This window comes from Cebus imitator, unplaced genomic scaffold, assembly GCF_001604975.1.
Source record: "Cebus imitator isolate Cc_AM_T3 unplaced genomic scaffold, Cebus_imitator-1.0 Scaffold11, whole genome shotgun sequence".
Classification (NCBI taxonomy): Eukaryota; Metazoa; Chordata; class Mammalia; order Primates; family Cebidae; genus Cebus; species Cebus imitator.
The window spans coordinates 4,228,724-4,234,089 of NW_016107326.1; positions in this window are offsets into that span (position 1 = coordinate 4,228,724).

Genomic DNA, 5,366 nt, shown 5'->3' on the forward strand with positions numbered 1-5,366 from the left:
AAAAAAAAAAAAAAAAAAAAAAAGAAAGAAAAGAAGTGAAGAACTGGCTTTCTGTTGATTATCCTAAATCGTGGCAGTTGCTCATTGAAAGCCACAAATTCTGAACAGCCATGCTGTGAGCTCTTCATTTGTTTGTGGACACAGAAATTTTAGAAAGAAAATATAGATGTTAGAGACAAAATATTGAAGGAAAGCAGCAATCAGGGAGCAATCTGCTTTTCCCCACCGACCTGCATATCTTCTTAGGTTACTGGTTATTACTATTTACCCTTCATGAGAAATTACCTGGGCAACAACCAGGTATTGTCCACACAGGGGTTTGTGATCACAAGGAAGAGGCGGCAAACATGAATTCTGTTTTTGAGACAGGGCCTTGCGACATTGCCCAGGCTGGCCTTGAACTCCTGTGCGCAAGTTGTCCTCCTGCCTCAGCCTCCTATACCCAGCTCAAAGATGCATCTTAAATAATTTTAAAAGATTGTCCTTTAGGATTTGTCCAGCAGGATACAAAAGAAACTAGAATCAATGCCTACCTCTGGGGAAGGAAACGAAGGGACTGGAGGTCAAGAGTGGGAAGGAGATTTACTTTTATTGTATATCCTTTATGTATTTTGAATCTTATATTGTTCTTTTGTACTCCACCTACTTAAAAAAAACATTGGCTGGGTACGGTGGGAGGCTGGGGCACTCGAGAGGCTCAGGTGGGGGGATTGTTTGAGGCTAGGAGTTTGAAACCAGCCTGGGCAGCATAGTGAGACCCTGTCTCTACAAAAAATTTAAAAACTAAAAAATAACAGCTAGGCATGATGGCGCTCTCCTGCCTGTGGTCCCAGCTACTCGGAGGCTGAGGTAGGCGGGTCGCTGGAGCAGGAGTTGAAGCCTGCACTAAGCTATGATTGTGTCACTGCACTCCAGCCTGGGTGTGACAGAGTGAGGCCTTATCTCTAAAAAGCAAAAGGAAACTAATTTTTATAAAATGACAGCTTAAGAAGGCCAGAAACACCAAATATTATTTATTTATGTTTTCTGGAATTACACAGGCACATTTTAAGCATTTTTCCCAAAATGGGAAAGTGGTTTGCAGATTGCAGATCTACGTGCATGGCCCTGGGCGTAGCACTGGGAGCCCAGGGCGGAGGGCAGGGACGCCTGACCTTGGAGCTCTCCAGACTCGGGCAGGCCCTGCTGCTACTGTGCATTCTGCTGCTCTCAGCTGTCAAACATGGGACCACACGCGGTGACCTCTGTGGCCCCTTGCAGCTCAGACACTCCACAAATGTCTCCGCCCATGCATTTCACAAAGTGGAAAAGTATCTTTTGACCTGTGAGAGGAGCTGCTTCAATCGGTGTTGTCCATGAGATTTCATCTCAAAGCCTGGCTGAGGGCTTGATTTCAGAGTTGAGCCCACTGAGGCCCACCAGCTCTTCACACGCGGGAGGTTGGTGGATTTCTTGATCAGCTAAGACTCGCATGGCTGCAGCTTGCCTGTGATCTACAGGCCTGCACTTGCCAACTCACATGGGCTGAATCTGAATCGGAATATTAATTGTACCCTCCGGAGCATATGGAAAATATTAATGCTTCCTTCAAATGGAATTATTTTCCCTTTAGAAACAGATTTTTAAAGAAGATGCTAGGTTCTGTGCCACCAAAAGAAAAAAGTCATGTTTACAAATGTCCACTGAGTCATTGCACTGCAGAGAAAACAAGAGTGTTTACTTAAGGGGAGAATAAAAACCAAGTCAGGCTTTTTCCGTCGACAGCTACTTGTTAGCTCTAACAAACGGAGCGTGCTGTCTCCTTGAAACAAACCCAAGAACATCGATTTTCATGGGACCCACGTGCTATTTCATCTTTGCAGAGCCTGCTGGGCTTAAACACAAGCCTGGGTTCTTCTCCTCTGACCCTTACGAGCCGTCCAGTACATTAATTTCAAGTGTGGAACCTGGGCCTATGCTGCCAAGGCCATACCGAGTTAAAAATGTAAACACAGGCCGGGCGCGGTGGCTCACGCCTGTAATCCCAGCGCTTTGGGAGGCCGAGGTGGGTGGATCACAAGGTCAAGAGATCGAGACCATCCTGGTCAACATGGTGAAACCCCGTCTCTACTAAAACTACAAAAAATTAGCTGGGCATGGTGGCACGTGCCTGTAATCCCAGCTACTCAGGAGGCTGAGGCAGGAGAATTGCCTGAACCCAGGAGGTGGAGGTTGCGGTGAGCCGAGATCGCGCCATTGCACTCCAGCCTGGGTAACAAGAGCGAAACTCCGTCTCAAAAAAAAAAAAAAAAATGTAAACACAAAGTCTCTGAGAACAGGAGGGCACGTTCTCATGGTGGCCGTGGGCTGCCTTGCTTTCCTCTGAAGTCCTTAACTGCTTAACTGACGCGCAATGGACGTGAGGGAGTTCTCCCTAAGGGAGGATCTTTCCAGAGGACTTTGAAGGCGTTTAAATTAGGAAAAGTTATGCCTATGAAATTATATCTAATATTTCTGTCTCTTGTCGCCTGAAGTCTAAGAGCCTAACAAACGTAGTCCATCTATCTAGGCAACATTGGTTCCTAGGTTCTGTTCCCTTTTGCTGCGTGGGGCTGGTTTGTCCTGATTAGATTCTAGCGTATGAAGGAAAAGGGCGAAGAGGATTTACTGCAGCATTGATGGGGCTGGTGGGGATAAAGCTCAGGAAACCTCAATTAAGAGGCTCTGCAAGAGGCCGGATTTGTTGCAGACAACTTCAAGGATGTAGAATTCAGCCTTCCGTATCCCTCCTCACGGCCCCCGGTGCCACAAGGAGAACCCCCTGGCGCTCAGGGAGGGCAGCCATGCAGAGAGCAGCTCAGGGCTGTGTTTCTCCTGTCAAAGCTGCAGACCAGGCTTGCTGGCTTACAGAGGATTGGGGGTAGTGAGAATAAGGGTGCTTCAGAAAGGAATAGTCCAGAGGAAAAATCTATTCACACATGAACACAAACACCCAGACTACAGCAGTGCCTTCTTACTGCCCTTGGCAAGGACCCCTTGGGAACCATGAGGACTTTGGGGTCCTGAATGACCCTCTCCCACACTGCTCTCCAATTCCTCTCCTTGTAAAAAACAAATAGAGCCCTAGAAATAAAAATAAAAAACAAAAATAAATAGATGAGAAAAACAGCAGCTCTTTCCACCTCAGGCACCTCCACGCTCTGTGAAAGGGACTCCAGAAATCTGAGTTTTGGGGGAGCACGTTTTTCTGTTTCTTTTTTTTTTGAGGCGGAATCTGACTCTGTCACCCAGGCTGGAGTGCAGTGACATCATCTGGGCTCACTGCAACCTCCGCCTCCAGGGTTCAAGCCATTCCCCTGCCTCAGTGTCCCGAGTAGGTTAGATTACAGGCACCCGCCACCACGCCAGGCTAATTTATTTTTATTTTTTATTTTTAGTAGAGACTGGGTTTTGCTATGTTGGCCAGGCTGGTCTTGAACTTCCGACCTCCTGATCCACCCACCTCGGCCTCCCGAAGTGCTGGGATTACAGGCGTGAGCCACCACACCAGGATAATTTATTTTTATTTTTATTATTTATTTATTTATTTTTATTTTTTTATTTTTAGTAGAGACAGAATTTTGCTATGTTGAGGCTGGTCTTGAACTCCCGACCTCCTGATCTGCCCACCAAAGTGCTGGGATTACAGGCATGAGCCACCACGCCTGGCCCTTCTGTATTTTTTTCACATGCTGCCATGGAAGTAGTCTCTTTTCTCTCCCAAGCTGAGGGATATGTCCATTTTCCCACAGATCCGATTCGTATGCTAGGGTAGGGAGCAAAGCAAAGCATGTCTTGTTTATCGAGAGTTATCTTGCTACGGTGCTAAATTCATTGATGGTGTGCACAGCAAGAGCTATAAATTATACACTAATTATATGGCTGACTTCATTATCTCTCCTCGGAAGATATGCAGTCTGTCCCTAACAATTAGCACTGAATTATTTTCCTATATCGTTTCCTAATTGTTCCATATGTTGGTTTTTACTCTTCAGCCAGACTACACACCTCTGGAAGGCAGAGAGGGGGACTCAAACTTCTTTGAACTCGCAACATGGCAATATTTCTTGGTCCTAAAACTGTCACTGGCAAGGTTGGTGTTTTAAGGAAGAGATAATAGTGTTTAAGTATCAAATAATCTGAATTCTTTGGGTGAAGGCTAAGCAAAGCCAAAATAGGTATAAGAAGAAAAAAAAAAACCTGCATGATGTTTAGTGTTGGAAACAGATGCTCGGTGCTGCAGAGAAAAATTAACACTGAGACAAAGGATCTTTCAGCAACACAATTTTTACTTCCTGGGCTGCAGGAAGGGTACCCTCATTAGCCATCTTGCCACAAGAGTACAATAAACAAAGGAAAACAGACATATTTATCCCTTACGCATTTGGGGTTGTTCTTACTGCTGTGTCTGATCTCTGTTGGCTGGAGCCAGACCTCACAATCTAAACTAAAACCCAATTGGCTAACAACTTAAAAGTTTTTTTTTTTGAGATGGAGTTTTGCTCTTGTTGCCCAGGCTGGAGTGCAATGGCAAGACCTCGGCTCACTGCAACCTACGCCTCCCGGGTTCAAGTGATTCTCCTGCCTCAGCCTCCCAAGCAGCTGGGATTATAGGCATGTGCCACCACACCCGGCTAATTTTTTGTATTTTTAGTAGAGATGGGGTTTCTTCATGTTGGTCAGGCTGGTCTTGAACTCCTGACCTTGTGATCCGCCCACTTTGGCCTCCCAAAGTGCTGGGATTACAGGTGTGAGCCACTGCGCCTGGCCAATACTTTTCTAAACAGGTAAAAGCAATGGAGAGCTGGGACATGCCTGCGAGCACATCCAGCACAGATATCTAAGTACAAGGATATGGAATATACTACATGCCTGTAAGCATGGCATGTCTAACAGCTACGTAGGATAGGACTTAACAAAGAGTTATTAGCATACTTATTCTTTAACAAGAAAGGAAAGTTTAAAGCGGAACTTTTCTACTCACATTTAGTTAATTTGTTCCTCATCCAAGTTGCCAGAAAGCAGGGATTATGTCTGTCCCTTGCGCTGTTACCTCCCAGCACTCAGCCACCAGTTTCACAAGCAACACACACTAACAATTATTTTTAATGAATGAGTTAATGAATACATTTCTTGAGCTTCAGTTATGTCTAGATCTGGTGCTAAGTGAAGACACAAATAGTCTCTCTTCAGAAGCTTTCAGTCTGGGGAAGAGGAAGAAAGGCAGAATTGAAAACAATTTCTATAAAAGTTGAAAGATGCACCCCGGGCGTGGTGGCTCACACCTGTAATCCCAGCACTTTGGGAGGCTGAGGCGGGCAGATCACTTGAGGTCAGGAGTTCGAGAC